Genomic DNA, 19,086 nt, shown 5'->3' on the forward strand with positions numbered 1-19,086 from the left:
GTCTGTTTTATATAGATGTAGAAAATTACAGTAGTGATTACTGTCAGGTTACTGTATAATAACCTTTGGTAAGTTCAACTGGAAGTTTAATTAATTCTGACTTTTTTTCATGTCATAACATAAAAAATGGTCCATCCCACATGGGATCACATGACATACGATAATACAGCATATAAATAACTTTCAGCATTTGACATTCATGTTCCAAAGAAAAACAAATCATTACTGCAAACGACATACTGTATGTAATCTGACAAACAGAAACGGAAAAGAGTGGAAAAAGCTTCCCAAACAGGTCAGTGAAAATACTCAGAAAACAGTACAGGAGAAAAAAAGTGAGAGAACTGGATATGCTCAGCATGTGCACGAATACATAAAGAACAGAAAAGGCATGAATCAGCAGAAGCTCTGGATTGCAACGCGTTTCAAGCTTGGTGTTCTTCCTCAGGCAGCATCGAGAGGTTTATGCTTACATCTCTCTAGAAATAGAGAAAAAGCAGGAAAATGCTGTATATCATACAAAACAATAATGGGATGTTCACATTATTGATACAGAGAAGACAATATATGTATGGGATGGAACATCCCAAAAACCTTACTATACCCATGCTTCTTAAACCTCTGAACCATGTATTTGGTGATAAACTCAGTTAGGCTGGAACATGATCACATCAGGCTTAAGAATTGTCCCACTGGTAGATTGTCTTTGAGACTTTTAGGATGGTATGAAGAGCCCAGTAGAAGAGCAATCCAGAGTGTCTGCTGATCTGAGCCTTTTCTGTGTTCTTAATATCAGTGCACATATTGAGCCGATTAAATTCTCTCACTTTTTTTGTATTTCACAGCTACCTGCCCTTTTTTTGTGTATGTAGTATGGAGAAAAACATGTTTTACACAGAAAACAATGTAAAAGATACCTATATTTGATCATGATGAGCTCAGTGGAGTGATATGTAGGACGTTTAACAATGTAGAGTGAAGCAAATTTCAAATCTGTTCTGATTCAGAATATTTGACAGCTCGTATAGATCAATAAATGATAGCTGCAGTAGTAATAATGTGATTTTCTGTTATTTTTATACTGTTATGATGTCGGATGTCTAAGTTAAACATATGTAAGAATGATCCCTGAAAGTCAAAAACCAGAGTTTCAGCCTGTTTGCAAAGTTACAGCTACTTACCCATCAAACTGATATTACATTGTTCACACACGGTCACAAATGGCCGTCTGTTCTGTGTTGAGGTTGTTGTTGTTGTTCCACAGGCTGTTCACATTGTCCGCTTGCATACTTTGGATCAGGTTCAGAAAATCCTTCATGAGGAAGCATAGAATTAGCGAATTGAAAAGCGTCCCTGGTGTTCCCTTCCTTCTGTGCCAGTTGGTCTTGTTCCTTTGTGACAGCGTTCCAGCATTTTTCCTTATGCGAGTTTCTTAGAGCCTGATAGTTACCTGACCTGTTTTTGTCTTTTTGCCTTCTGATTGCACACTGTTGCTTCGCTGACTGATTACCTGTGTACCGACCTCCTGATTAAAAGGACTGATTTTGACCTGATACTGAGTCTGTGTCTGCATTTGAGTCCAAGCCTGTGGTTCAGAATTGACAAAGATATTCCAGTACCAGTCCCAGATTAAAAATATAGACTTGGAAATGTGCATAATATGTCCCCTTTAAAGAGGCGTAGTGATAGATTTCTTTGTCTATTTCTGAATGTTTATGGCCATTTTCCATATTCCCAATGGTTCTTCCAGCCAAGCAGAAACATTCTTACCCATTTATGCATGATGTGTTTGTGAGTACAACAGTAATGCTCCTTCATGACATCTGTTATATAGTTAATTATGTTCTCTATATACAGTATTTTAATTACAGGAAGTTGTGATGTGTGTCCATGAGATAAACTGCGGACATTCCTCAGTTATACACACTGCTGGGTGCCTTTACACCTGACCACAGGCAAAACCTACCTTATCATTGGCTCATTCATAGATATTCAAAGACAGAGAGTTTGTGTGTTCTGTGTATTCCACTTGTAATATTATCAGCATCAAAACATTTTAACAGTTGCTATCACAGCTTCTGTGCTCCAGAGTCCCATCTGACAGCGAGCACAAAAGATATTCCAATTGAAATAAATTAGTTTGAAAGTCGTGTTGAGTGTCCCGAAAAAAAAAGGATAATTCATGTCCATGTACCCAAATCTATAGATTAAATGACTATTTCACAAAGTGGCGTGAGACTGGGTTGGCATACAGTATTCTGTACTTGAGTAAATCAGGTATGCCTACATTGTAAGTCTTATTTGGTACTGCAGTCATTTAGGGAAATTATCAAATTATCTAAACAACACAAAGGCAATGACCAGGACAAAGTGGAAGGTGCAGCAGCACTATGCGCAAAAGAAGTGGAGTAGAATAAAGATAAAGAAGGCTGTGTGTTAGTTAATAAATAAACTTTATCACTTTTTAAATAGGAAGCTGCAGACTATCACACATATCTGTCCTGCTGCCTACAGATAGATGCAGGAATTTTATTAACTGATGGGGGTTTTCATACAATATGTAGCAGCGTCTATTTCGATTTATTGATCAGTACAGACTGCTGTACTGACCTTTCTGCAATAATCATATCAAACATTTATTTTTGATGCCAATTTAAATGCATCTACAAGTCAATGCCTTTAAATTTATTTACACTGTTAAGCGTCATGTCATAATGGCTGTCCATTTCCTCCAAGTAATTATTTGGCCCTTTTTGACAGCATCGCCAGATTGTCTGCAGAGTGACTGTGCAGCTGGTTCTCACCTGTTCTCAGTGCAATATCTAAGACCCAGTTTCTACCAAAATACCAACAACTTGCAACAACTGACTCATTTGAATTAAACTTGCACCTGTCGTGCCTCTCCTCCCATCTCTGTGTTATGTGTGCTGTGCTGGGCATGAAAATACCAGACAAAAGGTAAATTTTAAGATTACGCACAAAAATAAAACTCTAAATGTACAGGATTTTTTATGAAGGAGGAAGATACACTTGTACTTGCTTCTACATTTCTGATCATTTCAGAAATATTTATTATTTTATTATTTTTATTATCTATGATAATTATGAATTATTACTAATAACCAAAAGCACTCCTGCCCGTCCCAACTTTGTTGACACTTAACTCAAAACAAATGTCAACCTCACAGTTTCAGTCTGATTCATCATCTGGAAACCATGTATGTTTGTGCCAAGTTTTGTGGAAATCAGCCTCTGTTTTTGTTTGTTAACATTACAAGATGTGTTACAGAGCCAGGCTAAATTACCTCAGAACCAGAGTTCAGAGTTGCAGTAACATTCGGTGACTGTTTGCTGTTATGACTGAGGACTGTGGAGTTCATCTCAGTTACCTTGAAATAAACTGGAACAGTAGTGAGGAGAAACAAAGGTCCAAGAGGAGGGAGGTAAATATAAAAGGAGGGTGCCGGAGAGCAGGAGTCTGCAATAACAAGTGATATGGGATGAGGTGGGAGGATGTGTAAGACTCTGTTCTGGCTGTTGGCCTACTGGCTTTTTTCTCCAGGACTTCCCTGGCCGGTGGATCTCCACTGTAAGTAGACCCAGCTTTCCATCACACCTTCTGCCTTGAATGTCTGTTCTAAGAGGCAGAGGTAGTTAAAGGGAAACGACCTGAAAGAGACAGAAGCCAATATTTGTATAAGCCAATATCAAATGTAGTGTATGCAATTATGCATTATCAATGGTCCCTGAGCCAGACGGAGCTCTGTAAGGCCAGGAAACCAAACAGAAATTTGTACATTGACGGTGAAAAAAGAGATTTTTGGTAAAACTAGCATTTGTATAAAGAAGTCTGAGTGATTGTAAATCTCAGTGTCAAATGAAAACCAGAAACATAATTTCAGTGGATGAATTCATATCAGACTTTTGTCTTTATTGGCTTATGAAAATGCTTATTTTGTTGGCAGTGATGTACTTATTGATGAATTTATTTCACTTTGAAACACTGCTTAAATATTTATTATTATAGATTATTACACCTAACACGAAAAGTATGAATGGACGTGATGATTGTATCTAATATTTTGAGATTGTAACAGTATTTAAGAAGATGTACTAATGCAGTTAAGACCAGATATATATGACCAGAGTTATTGATAAATGGCTATCATTAAAGATTGAGAATATTAGTTTAACTCAGCTCCGTTTCACCTGTGTCTTACATAATTAGTTTGTAGTTTGTGTCACATTAATCAAGGTATTGTGATCTTTCAAACAACGCCAGTAGTTTGTTTTGTGTATTTTTGAATTTGCACAGTGATGCATCCTACCAGGCACAGCGAACAGAGTCCAGAAAACTGATGAAATGTTCTATTGAGCAAGTGCTGGATCTTGGTCAAGATAATCAATAGATCACTCATTGTGTGTGAAGTCCATGATGGAGCAGATGATTTTCTTTCCTTTTTTTTTTTTTTTTTTAGCAAATTGGGGGAAATGAAACTTAAGCACATTCTAACAACCACTGAGAAAAACAAAATAGTAGCTCTAAAACCATCCATTATTATTAGTATGTGTGTGGCTTTCAGTGCCTTAATACTGTATATTTGCAACATAAAAAACAAACTTTGTTATAAGTAAATGTGTTCGTCAGTGTTCCTCAGCTTGTCAGTAAGTCAGTACATCCTGAGCAGCAATGTGGTTCTTTCTGTACACTTAATACATTTGGTCTTTCTCTCCCTTCTGCTCTGCAGGCAAGTGATGTCTGCCCCCAACTTGTTGCGAGTAGGAACACAAAAAAACACCTTTGTGGAGTGTCAAGATTGCACAGAAGATAATGACATCAGGGTCAAAATCAGGGCAATGAACTATCCAACCAAAACTAAAATGCTGGTATCCACATCTGTGACCCTTAACAGCACAAACAAATTCCAGGACCTCAGACAAATTAAGGTAATGTAGAAATGCTAAAATATTTGTTACTGTAACCTGGTTACATTACCAAAATATATTGCTATTTCAAAGCTTTGTCTGGGTGTATCATCTAGTCTGAAGAAATCATTTTCTAACATGTTTTATTTAGCATAATGCTCATAATATATCCTCGCATATCCCCACACAATGCTTGTGTCTCTGGTTTCAGATCCCTGCTGGGGACTTCAGTAAAGATCCTGACATGAAGCAGTATGTGTACCTGCAAGCTCAGTTCCCTGACCGAGTGCTGGAGAAAGTCGTATGGTGTCCTTCCAGTCTGGCTACATCTTCATCCAGACCGACAAGACCCTCTACATCCTAAACATCAAAGGTGAGTCCAGTGCAATATGACTGCTGAGAAACACAACACCTACCCTTGTTAATATGTTTCTATCCTGATTGTAATTTTGAATTTAATCTTATTGTGGTAAGAGACAATACCACCCTGGGGGTTTTACCCAAGGACAAATGTTACCTCTGACCAGTACCAATAACCCAAGAGGGAATCAGGTTCATTATACTAAGAAGCAGGAGACATGGTTCCATTCATCAATAATTCTTTATTTAACAATAGCAAAAATGAGTAAATTAGCCATTAAACATACTATCCACACATGGTTTGGCGTTCCACCAAAGTAGAAGAATCTCGCTTAGTCTGGCAAGATAGTCTTAAAACATATAGGAAGACCCTCTGTAATGCCAGAGCCGCCTATTACTCATCATTAATAGAAGAGAATAAAAACTGCCCTAGGTTCCTTTTCAGGACTTTGGCTGACAAAGAGTCATAACTCTATTGATCCATGTATTCCTATAGCTCTCAGTAGTAATGACTTTATGAGCTTCTTTAATGATAAAATTCTAACTATTAGAGACAAAATTAACCACCTCCTGCCCTCAACAGGCACCGTTCTCTCCCCAAACACAGGCACCTTAGAAACAGCTGTAAATCCTGACATATATTTGGACTGTTTTTCTCCAGTCGACTTTCCTGAACTAACTTCAATGATTTGTTCAGCTAAACCATCAACCTGTCTCTTAGATCCCATCCCAACTAGGTTGCTTAAGGAAGCCGTACCCTTAGTTAGCACGTCTTTACTAGATATGATCAATCTGTCTTTAGTAACAGTCCTTTAAAGTAGCTCTAATTAAACCTCTTCTTAAGAAGCATACTCTCGATGCAGGTGCTTTAGCCAATTATAGACCTATATCTAACCTTCCATTTCTATCTAAGATCCTTGAGAAAGCAGTCTCTAATCAGTTATGTGACTTTCTACATAACAATAGTTTATTTGAGGATTTTCAGTCAGGATTTAGAGCGCATCATAGCACAGAGACAGCACTGGTGAAAGTTACAAATGACCTCCTGACTGCATCGGACAGGATTTGTCTCTATACTTGTCCTGTTAGATCTTAGTGCCGCATTCGACACAATCGACCATCAAATCCTTTTGCAGAGACTGGAACATTTAATTGGCATTAAAGGAACTGCATTAAGCTGGTTTAAATCCTATTTATCAGACCGATTTCAGTTTGTACATGTTAATGATGAATCCTCCGTGAAGGCAAGGGTTAGACACGGAGTTCCACAAGGTTCTGTACTTGGACCAATTCTATTCACATAGTATATGCTTCCTTTAGGTAATATTATTAGGAAACACTCCATAAATTTTCATTGTTATGCAGATGACACCCAATTATATTTATCAATGAAGCCAGATGAAACCAATCAGTTAAACAAACTCCAAGCATGCCTTAAGGACATAAAGACCTGGATGACCTGCAATTTTCTACTACTAAACTCAGATAAAACTGAAGTTATTGTGCTTGGCCCTAAACACCTTAGAAACACACTATCTAATGATATAGCTACTCTGGATGGCATTACCCTGGCCTCCAGCACCACCGTAAGGAATCTGGGAGTTATCTTTGATCAGGATATGTCCTTTAACTCTCACATAAAACAAATTTCAAGGACTGCCTTTTTTCACTTACGTAATATCGCAAAAATCAGGCACATCCTGTCCTAAAAGATGCAGAAAAACTAGTTCATGCATTTGTTACTTCTAGGCTGGATTATTGCAATTCCTTATTATCAGGCTGCTCTAACAAGTCTCTAAAGACTCTCCAGCTGGTCCAGAATGCAGCTGCACGTGTACTGACTAAAACTAGAAAAAGAGACCACATTTCTCCAATTTTAGCTTCACTACATTGGCTTCCTGTAAAATCTAGAATAGAATTTAAAATCCTTCTCCTAACTTACAAAGCCCTTAATGGTCAGGCACCATCATATCTTGAAGAGCTCTTAATACTGTATTATCCCGCTAGAACACTGCACTCCCAGAATGCAGGCCTACTGGTGGTTCCTTCAGTCTTTAAAAGTAGAATGGGAGGCAGAGCCTTCAGCTATCAGGCTCCTCTTCTATGGAACCATCTACCAGATTCGGTCCGGGGTGCAGACACCCTCTCTATGTTTAAGAGTAGGCTTAAAACTTTCCTTTTTGATAAAGCTTATAGTTAGGGCCGACCAGGCTCACCTTGGATCAGCCCTTAGTTATGCTGCTATAGGCCTAGACTGCTGGGGGACTTCCCATGATGCACTGAGCTCCTCTCTCCTCCTCTCCATCTGTATGCATTCATGTAACATCAATGCATGTCAATAACTTTGCTTCTTCCCCGGAGTTTTTTGTGCTTTCTCATCTCACCAGAAACCCTGGTTTCTGGGCCGAGCCTTCGCGGTCCGTCACAGTTCTGATGGCGTCCTTCCCTGGCTGTCCCCCCTCCCCCTTTCCCTCTCTCTTTCTCTCTCTCAACCCAACCGGTCAAAGCAGATGGCCACCCACCAAGAGCCGGGTTCTGCTTGAGGTTTCTACCCGTTAAAGGGGAGTTTTTCCTTACCGCTGTCGCCAAGTGCTGCTCATGGGGGAATTGTTGGGTCTCTGTAAATTAAAGAGTACGGTCTTGACCTGCTCTATGTGAAAAGTGCCTTGAGATGACTTTTGTTGTGATATGGCGCTATATAAATAAAAATTGAAATTCAGAATTATTCAGAGCTGAGGCTTACCAGTGGAGGGGGAGAAGGAGAGGCATCCAGAAGAGAGTCACCCTGAATCACACGTGCACACACACAATGGTGAAGGGTCAAACCCAGGGATGCTCAGATGAACACAGCACACAAGAAAGGAGGAACCACCACCTACAAGCACCAACCCCAACACCTTAGGCTCTCAGCTTCTGAAAAATAAAAAAGGGAATATATACAATTTGTGGAGTTATTCAACCAAACAAACAAAACACCATACTACAGTTGTAGTCAGCGTCGGAAATTAGCGGGGGGCAAGGGCAAAAATGCCCCAAGAAATCTCAGAATGCCTCTAAAAACCGTGATCGAGGGGCAGAAATTGCCCCCAAAAATTCGAAAAAAATAATTTTATCTTTACCAGTTTAGGTCAATATCCTAGGTGAGGTGTTGCACTCCTGCTGCACCTGCAGTGAAGTTCGCTGCCAGGATGGACCGCTACCTCCTTACAAAAACTCTAACTGCTCCACTCGATGAAAGCAACCTAAGTCCCAGGCCGTCACCAACACCACCAACCCCAGCATCTTAGCAGATCATCCACTCACCTGTCATGTTGTCCTTCATGTTGGGTGTAATGACATCCCAAGTCAGTCCTCAGAAATGCTCAAATGCGACTTAAGCAAACTTCTCGACTCACTCTCCGTCCATCGTAAGCGACTCTACATCTCTGGTCCTCTCCCTCCACTTAACCACAGCGTGGGTCACTTCAGCCACACATTAGGTTTCCACAGCAGGCTGCACTCAACCTGTGCAACCCAGAAAATAGCTTTTGTTGACAATTTTAATCTCTTCTGGAATCGCCCTTCTTTCTTCCGTTGAGATGGTATTCACCCCAATGGCCTGGGCTCACAAATTTTGACTGACAATTTGTTTTATATAATCGGGAACTGTCACTCTAACTGACTACCTGCCATTGCATGTACACACGGTCACTTCCGGTCTCAGCAAGAAAACCACCTCCTCCCCTGCAAGCCCCACAACCCCCAACTGCCCCCCCCCAACCCCCCCTTGCGATTGGGAGTCCCTACTGCCACCTCCCTACGCTCTGATGGACCCCAAAACCAGCTGAGAGATGCTCCAATCTCATCATCATTCCCATTTTAACCAGGATAAAGAAAAACAGTTTTCATCCCAAATGCATTGTCACTCAAGGTAATTTGAAGAGAAGGTCTAACCTGATTTTTGTACCCCTAAAAAATTGCAGCCCAGCCAATAAGATGCACATAAAAAGAAACTAAACATGGCTCTCTTAAAAATCCGGGCACTTACTAATAAGACTTTTTTTTTTTTTTAAATGATTTTATCATTGAACACAAATTAGATTTAATTTTCCTCACTGAAACATCTTTAAATTCAGATGGGACCTCTCTCTTAATTGAAGCATTCCCTCCAAACTACACTTTTATTCACTAAATCCATGAAGGGAAGCGAGGAGGAGGACTGGCTGCAATTTTTTCAGACATTTTTAAGTGCAAGAAACTGAGTCTTGGTAGCTATTCATCTTTTGAATACCAGGCAATGTTACTGGAAAGTCAAACTTCGGTGCTGCTGATTAATATCTAAGTATACAGCCTCATTTTTAACAGACATCTCTGAACTACTTTCAGTCTGTTTTACTAACCATGAGAGGATTCTTATAACTGGTTATTTTAATTTGCATATCGATAACGACTACATTGTTATGGGCTTTTTGCAACTGTTACACTCTTTTGATTTCATACAACATACTGCTGGGCCAACTCACAAACATGGCCACACATTACACCTAGTGATCTCTAGACAGCCATCCCAGCTCCACCAGAATCGGCGGGACCACTCACACATCACGTGCCTTGCTACTGTCTGTAGCTCTCAGCTCCAAGCTCGTTGGTTGTTACTAAGACGTAAATCTTTAAAAAATTCACAAATGTATATATTTAAAGGCTCAGTATTTCCTTAAACAGCAGGGGCCAGATGCATAAACAATATGTACAGACAAAAACCAGGCATAAACCATTTCCCGCACATAAACTGGTATTAATGAACAGAATGTGCGATGAGAATGTGGGCACCTCACGCATCCTTTAGACCGGGTGTACACATGTTTGTCCTAAGCAATCTGGTGATGTGATGAGGTGGAGATGAAATATAAGGTGAGAAACGGAATCTTTTAGTAAAACATTGTTTGTTTAGGTTAATAACCAGCTGCACTGACATGGCACTGGCGTTTACACACATATTTGTAAAATGCCAATCAAAAGCACATTTTAAGTTAACATTGATTAATGACATTTGTGTTTAATGTTATTATTCTTATATTTCTTTCTTAGTTGTGACACACCTTGTAAAGTCAGTTTGGATATGAGCGCTACAAACTAATCATTATATTTCTGAGATATCACTGCCGACGATGGTTTACAGTCCATGTGATGAATTAATGATATGGACGCTATAAAGCCTCTTTCACTGTTCATAAGGACACCTGACTGCTGGTTTAAGACACACTTGAAAAATAGTGAACCCGTCCTTTAAGTTATACCCCTCACCATAAATATTTAGGACAGTCCGATCAGAATGTATATCAGTGTTTCCTCTAGGTTGAGTCTGAGCTAACCCCTTCACTTTTCCAGCTGTTGGGGAAACAACACACGTGACTTTTCTTGGTCTTGACAAGCTGCAGCATTTATTAACTCACATACTGTAGTCTCTTCTGTACATTTACTGTCAGATTGACAACTTACTGATAACCTTTTTCACTGCTTCCCTCGTATTCACCGTCACTTTTCTGACACTCGCTCTCTCGCTTAACCACTCACTCACTTATGTGCCCTTCCTGAAAAGGAGTTACGCTTCCTGCAGTTTCCCAGGAAACAACACAGACGTTGACTCATGTTTCGAAAGAGCGCTGCTCAGAGGCTCCCAAACACTGTTGATTTCCAAATGAATGGATATTTGGCATTTAAAAAATTATTTTTTGACCTGGCGGTGTTTCTTGTTGTACTATAATAGGGGAAACACTGTAAATACTAAGCTGATATTTACCTGAAATCCTTTATAAAGCAGAATCTGCTTCCCACCTGTTATTTACATTGCCACTTGTGCTCCATGATATTTCACAATAATCATGTAAATCAGAAGGAGGAAACAAACTCACAATCAGAGCTGCAGTAAGAGGAGGAGCAACACTGGAGAGACATGACAGACAGGTTCACTGACATTCTACACAAATGAAACTAAAAGTTTGTCAGAGCGACAGCAGAGCTGCAGTCGAGTCTCTCCACTTCTGTCCAAATAAAAATTAAACTGAGTTCATCAAGTCTTTCTCAACAACACAGCAGAGTCTCTGCCAAATACTGGTGAGTACAACTGATCAAATTTAATGTTTCAACAACCAGCTTTAACACAGCAGACAGGAAGTTCCACTCTTTTCATTTCATACTGACACTTGTGAAATTAGTGACAATATAACTAAAGATGTTTTTACACAGATTCAGTGAAACAACTTTAATTGTTTTTTAAACAGTCTCTCTGTGTCAGTTCTCAGGACTTTTGTAACTTGTAACTGAATCTCTGTGGTTTGGAGTTCAGCTTCACTCCAACCTTCCTGGTCTTATTACTATTTACTGATCACTTCCTACAGACACACTGCATTCTATTTCCTGTAGCTGTTTCACATTAAAAGCTTTCTACCAACAAGCAGCAGCTTTTATTGTGAAGCAGCTGCAGAGAATAAAAGGTGTTTGTCATCAAGTTAGCAGAGCTTTGTTAGCAGTGCTATTCTTCTACAGTTTGCATCGCTGATGGAATATTGTCATGTAGACGTGTTCAGGCCGGGACTCTTATCAAACATGTAAAGTTTGATGTAAACTGGAGCATTTACAATAAAGTTATAGCAACTTCAACTGTCACGGCGAAACATTAAATCTCAACGGTGTGAGGATGAAAATTTTCTGCAGGGTGAGACATGTCTGCCTTGCTCACACCTGTGTCAAAAAACTTTTGGGCCCATTCACTTGAATTTTAATTAGTAAATTGAAAACTCTTGATGAGTTTGTGTGTAAAACAAATTAATTTTCTAATTGTCATCAACTCTATTTTTAGAAAAGTAAAGACTTTTGACCCACATGAACTGGTCAAAGTTTGATTGACATGTGTACTGTCAGGTGTGTAGAGACAATAAGTAACTGCAGCTGGACACAGAAAAATACTCATATATTTGAATGGAGAGTGTGAGCGAACCGCTAAGTGCTCGGGCCCTAATAAAGGAAAAACTGCAGTACAGAGCTACAAATTTTAGTTTTGATGGTATTTTTCTACAGCACTTTATCACTAAACTGTCACCCTCACTCTGTTTTTTCCCTTCCCCTCATAGGTCATCCCCACTACTGAATTATAAATATAAGACCTACAATTATTGTAAAATAAATGATAATAACACCAAACTTCATACAAAGTTTGTATATAATGTACTGTATGTATATAGACCTTTCTGCTGTATCCTACAAAAATGAGCTGCATTCAACCCCCACACCAGTGGCAGCTGGTGATTCAACAGAACAGGAGGGAAACCAACATGGAATCTTACAACAAACCGCATCAAACTATATCATTGTTCCCCACCTGATGAAATCAGAGGGGTGGGGGGCAATTTTATATGCCAATAAAACAATTTGCTTTTAAAAACAAAAACCCCTGACTGGTGTAACGGCTACTTCTTTAAAGACATTTAGCATATACATATTGTTTCTAAACAAAGAAGAGCTCATTTTAGCCAGAGTGGTTCAGATGTGTGATTTTACCAACAAAATGAAATTCAAATTTATAGTATTGTTCTATTGTGACAACAGATTTATGTTCTTATCAAAAGCAGACAAGATATCACATGATTTACATGTGTTTCCCATGTATTTCCTTAGTATACAGAAATATATAAAGTACCACAAAGCTTATAATGTGATACAGGAACAGATCAGTGCTGAATACTAGAAAGACTGAACACTAAAAACATTCACAGATCTAAAAGTGTAGGTTCACATCAGAAAGTATTAATGCATGTATCAAATACATGACTTACACACTCTTATCTATGTGCATGACATACAAAATATAGTCTACAAAGCTGACATGTTAATACTAGGGGTGCAACGGATCACAAAACTCACGGTTCGGATCATATTACGAATTTGAGTCACGGATCGGATGATTTTTAGGATCAGCAAAAAAAGGGGAGACAAATAAAACTTTGTTTTCTATTTATTCTGTAACACACTTACAGCACGAAACACCAATGAACTTTTGCCCATGGTCTTAAATGAAAACATTCAAGACAAACAACATTTAAGATGTCCAATGTTTAAATAAAATAAAATAAAATATATGAAATATTCAATGCTCAATTATTGCAATATGAGGCATTATACCTTCCTCTTTAAACATGGTAGTGAATGAAACAGCTTCTGTCCACATCATCAAAACTTGATGATAACTTAGAAACATGAACACACATCTTGTCCTGCAGCTTGTTGAACAAGCCACCAAACAGACAAAAGAGACAGAGAGAGAGAAGCTGTAACTTGTCTGACTCACGTTATCTGATGTCTTCTTCTTTCTATCATGGAGATGAAGTATTCATGTCACAACATCCATTTGTTGCTGTTGGTCATCTTGTTTGTTAGTTAACAGAACTTTATGGCTGCTGCTTAACCAATCTGATATCATTAGCAACAATGACAAACAAGCTAACTCTCCTGGTTGTTTTTCCTGTTGCTTCTCTCTCCAGCCGCCCCCTGGCGGTGTCCTGCTGCTGCTGCACTGCACAGTCCAGATTGTTTCTCCCATTAGCTTAACAACAGTCCTTAATAGTCCTTCCATGGATGTATAAAGAGTCCTTCAGGCTGCTGCAACAAGCTAACTGTTGCTTTGGCTAACGCAAGGAGCTATCTACTGCTGCTACTTTGCCTTACAGTGGAGAGAATTGAAGATGAATTCTGGAAACTATCATCGGACCAACTTGATATTAATATTGCATTCTGGTTGTTGATTGGTTAGGGAGGCCGTCCTCCCTTGGAGCATCATTTTATGTGTCTCTTCCAAAGAAGAGAGAAAAAATATGTTGTAAATAATACTGAGATTTAGTAATGGTTTATTTCAACCAAATATTCTTTTTTATATTTTGATCTCCCTCTTGCCTCTCACAAAATAGGCAGAGCCCCCACTGTGTGTGGCACACACCCCCTTTCTTCCCTACTCTCTCTCTCCCTCTCAGTTGGAGAGGAAAACTTCAGAGCAGTCTTCTTGTGAAATCTCCTCATAAATCCCATTACTTTGGCCAAATCTTACATTAAAAATCATATTTTTAAGGCCTGAGCCCCAAAGGGGCAAAGATCCTCTTGTATTTGTTCTGTTTGTTTCTTTCTTCTTTCTTCTTTATTATTCCACCACTTAAACCCTAAATCTGACCCCCTAAACATGCTCAAAAACTCACCAAATTTGGCACGCACGTCAGGTCTGGTGAAAAATTTGATAAAATGTAAAAAATAACCCCCAAAGTGCCAAAATGTGCTCTCTAGCACCACCTATGTCACTAATATGGCCGCCACAGCCCATAGGAATGTCGTAGAGAGATCGAACCAAAACTCAATTATTCATCTCATCAAGACCTACAAAATCATACACTGACAGCCCTGACCTAAATCCAACAGGAAGTCCACAATAAGCCCATCAAAGTACGACTTTGCACCAATTTTGGACCCCAAACAAATGCTATCTCCTCCGAGGGCGTTAATGGTATTGGTTTCAAACTTTGATCAATGACTTATGAGACTGTGCTGAACAAAAGTTGTTAAAAACTTTGTAATAACTCAAGCGATTTAGATTTTATAAGTCCTGAAAGTTGCAGTGCCATATCACACCTTGTAATGTAAAATGTAAATCTATGGGCATGGACTTTGTGTCAAACTGAGGCTTCTGACGTCTGAACTATAAGTCTGACCACTTTCAAACCTATATCAATGGATTCATGATGAAATTTCCTACAATGAAATGTGATTTTTAATGTAAGATTTGGCCAAAGTCATGGGATTTATGAAGGTATTTCACAAGAAGAGTGACATTCTCCTCTCCAACTGAGAGGGAGAGAGAGAGAGAATAGGAGGGGGGGCATGGGTGTGGGGGTTGAATGAGTATTTTTCTGTGTCCAGCTGCAGTTACTTATTGTCTCTACACACCTGACAGTACACATTTCAATCAAACTTTGACCAGGTCATCAGGGTTAAAAGTCTTTACTTTTCTAAAAATAGATTTGATGAAAATTAGGAAATTAATTTGTTTTACACACAAACTCATCAAGAGTTTTCAGTTTACTAATTGAAATTCGAGTGAATGGGCCCAAAACTTGCATAATGTTGATGCCACAGGTGTGAGCAAGACAGACATGTCTCACCCTGCAGAAAATTCTCATCCTCGCACCATTGAGATTTGATGCTTTGCCATGACAGAGGAAGTTGCTATAACTTTATTGTAAATGCTCCAGTCTGCACCAAACTTTACATGTTTGATAAGAGTCCCAGCCTGAACACGTCTACATGACAATATTCCATCAATGATGCAAACTAGCTGAATAGCGCCCCCTACGAAATGTCAGGGAAGCAGCTCCAGCAGCAGGCAAAACAGTGGACAAAGGAAGTGATGTTTATCTCCTTCTTGCACTGTCTGAAAACAGCCTGGGTCTGAAGACATCTATATGCCGTGACAGAAGCCCTTCGATTGCGCCGCTGCCCGACATGCAAGGAGGCATGAGGGCCCGTTCAACGCTGCTTGCAGCTTTGATTAGGGCCTGAGCACCAAAGGTGCAAAGGCACTATTGTATTTTGTGTGTTTGTTTCTTTCTTTCTTATTATTCCGCCACTTCGGACCTAAATTTGACCCCCTAAACATGCTCAAAAACTCACCAAATTTGGCACGCACATCAGGTCTGGTAAAAAATTTGATAAAATGTCAAAATTAACCCCCAAAGTGCGAAAATGTGCTCTCTAGCGCTACCTATGTAACTAAAATGACTGCCACGACCCGTAGCAATGTCGTAGAGAGATCTAACGAAAACCGACTTATTCGTCTTATCAAGATCTACGATGACACCCCTGACCTAAATCCAACAGGAAGTCTGCAATTAGCCTGTAAATATAAGGCTTTGCCTCAATTTTCAACGCTATCTCCTCCAAGAGCGTTAATGGTATTGATTTCAAACTTTGATACATGGCTTGTGACACTGTGCTGTAAAAAACTGTTAAAAACTTGAACGGTTTGGATTTTATCTAAGCCCCGAAAGTTGCAGTGCCACATCACCCTTACAATGTAAAGCAATGGAGAGGCATGACCTTTGTGTCAAACAGAGGCTTCTGACATCTAAACTATAAGTCTGACCACTTTCAAACCTGTATCAGTGGATTCGTAACCAAATTTCTTACAAAAAAATATGATCTTTAGCACAGTGTCATAAGTCATGTATCAAATTTTGAAATCGATACCATTTATGCCCTCGGAGGAGATAGCGTTTGTTCGGGGGCCAAAATTGAGGCAAAGTCTTATATTGACAGGCTAATTGCGGACTTCCTGTTGGATTTAGGTCAGGGGTGTCAGCATATGATTTGTTGGTCTTGCCAAATTTGGTCAAATTTAGGTCTGAAGTGGCGGCATAATAAGAAAGAAAGAAACAAACACACGAAATACAATTACTTTACCTAATATCACGTTCTATTTAATACAACAGTAATTATCCTTAATCCTTCTTGAAAAAGTAATGGAAATTTAATTTTAAACAAAATGTGTCCTTTTTCACACTACATATGTAGATATGTCTGCTGCCAGCTGTCTGCGATCTGAAGATCAGTTTCTGTGCTCACTGATGTGTTCACTGATCCAGTCACCACACCATGTGGACACAACTTCTGCAAAAACTGCATCACTGAACACTGTAACAGTAATGTCCAGTACCTGTGTCCCATGTGTAATAAGGTTTTCTACACAAAACCTGAGCTTCACATCAACACATTGCTCACTGAGATGGTTTCTCGGTTCAGACAGGAAGCTCAACAAAAAGCCAGCAGCAGCAGCTCAGAGCAACAAGCTGCCAAACCAGGAGAAGTTCCTTGTGACGTCTGTACTGGAACCGAACTGAAGGCCCTGAAGTCCTGTCTGGTGTGTCTGATCTCCCACTGTGAGACTCACCTGGAGCCTCATCTTCATGTCTGAAAAGACATCAGCTGTGGAACCTGGAAGACAGGATGTGTATGAAGCACGATAAACCTCTGGAGCTGTTCTGTAAGACTGACCAGACATGTGTCTGTGTTCTCTGCTCTGTTTTAGACCACAAGACACATGAGTTTGTTCCTCTGAAAGAAGAATATGAAGGAAAGAAGGCAGAGCTGGGGAAGACAGAGGCTGAAATTCAGCAGATGATCCAGAAGAGACGACTGAATATTCAAGAGATCAAACATGCAGTTGACCTCAGTAAGGAAGATGCAGACAGAGAGAAAGCAGAAGGTGTTCAGGTCTTCACCGCTCTGAAGGAGTCTGTTGAGAGAAGCCTGAATGAGCTCATTGAGATGATTGAAGAGAAGCAAAGAACGACAGAGAAACAGGCTGAAGACTTCATCAAAGAGCTGGAACAGGAAATCTCTGAGCTGATGAAGAGAAGCTCTGAGGTGAAGCAGCTCTCACGCTCTGAAGACCACCTCCACCTCCTCCAAAACTTCCCGTCCCTGAAAGCTGCTCCACCCACCAAAGACTGGACAGAGGTCAGCGTCCGTCCACCATCATGTGAGGGGACTGTGGTGAGAGCTGTGGCTCAGCTGGAGGAGACGCTCAGTACAGAGATGAAGAAGCTGCTCACTGAGGTAGAGCTGAAGAGGGTCCAGTAGTATGCAATGGATGTGACTCTTGATCCTGATACAGCACATCCTGATCTCATCCTGTCTGATGATGAGAAACAAGTAAATGATAGTGATGTGAGGAAGAATCTGCCAAACAACCCAGAGAGATTTACTCGTTATGTAAATGTTTTAGGAAAGCAGAGTTTCTCTTCAGGCAGAGTTTACTTTGAGAATCAGGTTAAAATGAAGACTGAATGGGCTTTAGGAGTGGCCAGAGAGTCGATCAACAGAAAGGGACAAATCACAGCTAGACCTCAGGATGGTTACTGGACTATATGTTTGATAAATGGAAATGAGTACAAAGCTTTTGCTGGCCCTTCAGTCCGTCTCTCTCTGAAGTCTCAGCCTCAGAAGGTGGGGGTATTTGTGGATTATGAGGAGGGTTGGGTCTCCTTTTATGACGTAGATGCTGCAGTTCTTATCTACGCCTTTACTGGCTGCTCCTTCACTGAGAAACTCTACCCATCCTTCAGTCCTGGTCCTAATTATGGTGGTAAAAACTCTGCCCCTCTGATCGTCTGTCCTGTCAATCAAACTGAGTAGAGTAATCACCTGTTTTATGTCATAAATGTGTCTTTGTTTTTGAAGAGAGTAAATATACAAACACATTCTTGTTTATTATGAGAAAAAATACAAACTAGGATTTCTATTTAAAATAAAATCTCTATTTAAACATCTGATCAAATCCATAGAACTTTAGTTTCATTTCTAGTGAAAAACACAAAGTTTCCAAAAAAACAAAACTTTCAGTTTGAAGTGAAACCACAGAAAACAAAGTGTGAATATTTCACAGTGTCATAAAGCTTCATTGTAGAGTTCGGCCGAGACCATGACTCAACAGAATATGTGTCAATATTTTACAGGCTGTAATAAGTGCTGAAACATTTAATGACAATGGAACAACAAGAGATTAATTGATTGATTGATAATCGTTTAAATTATTTGTCAGACAAACATTCTCAGGCTCCATCTTTTTAAATGTGAGGTTTTGCTGCTACTCTCTGCTCTATATGATGGTAACTGGAATATTTTTGGGTTTTGGACTGTTGGTCAGACAAAACATTCAAAGACACCTTGAACTTCTAGAAACTGTGATGAATAGTTCACAATAGTTGTGATGAACTATTTTCTGAC

The sequence above is a fragment of the Thunnus maccoyii genome, chromosome 2 (assembly GCF_910596095.1).
Source record: "Thunnus maccoyii chromosome 2, fThuMac1.1, whole genome shotgun sequence".
NCBI classification, from domain to species: domain Eukaryota; kingdom Metazoa; phylum Chordata; class Actinopteri; order Scombriformes; family Scombridae; genus Thunnus; species Thunnus maccoyii.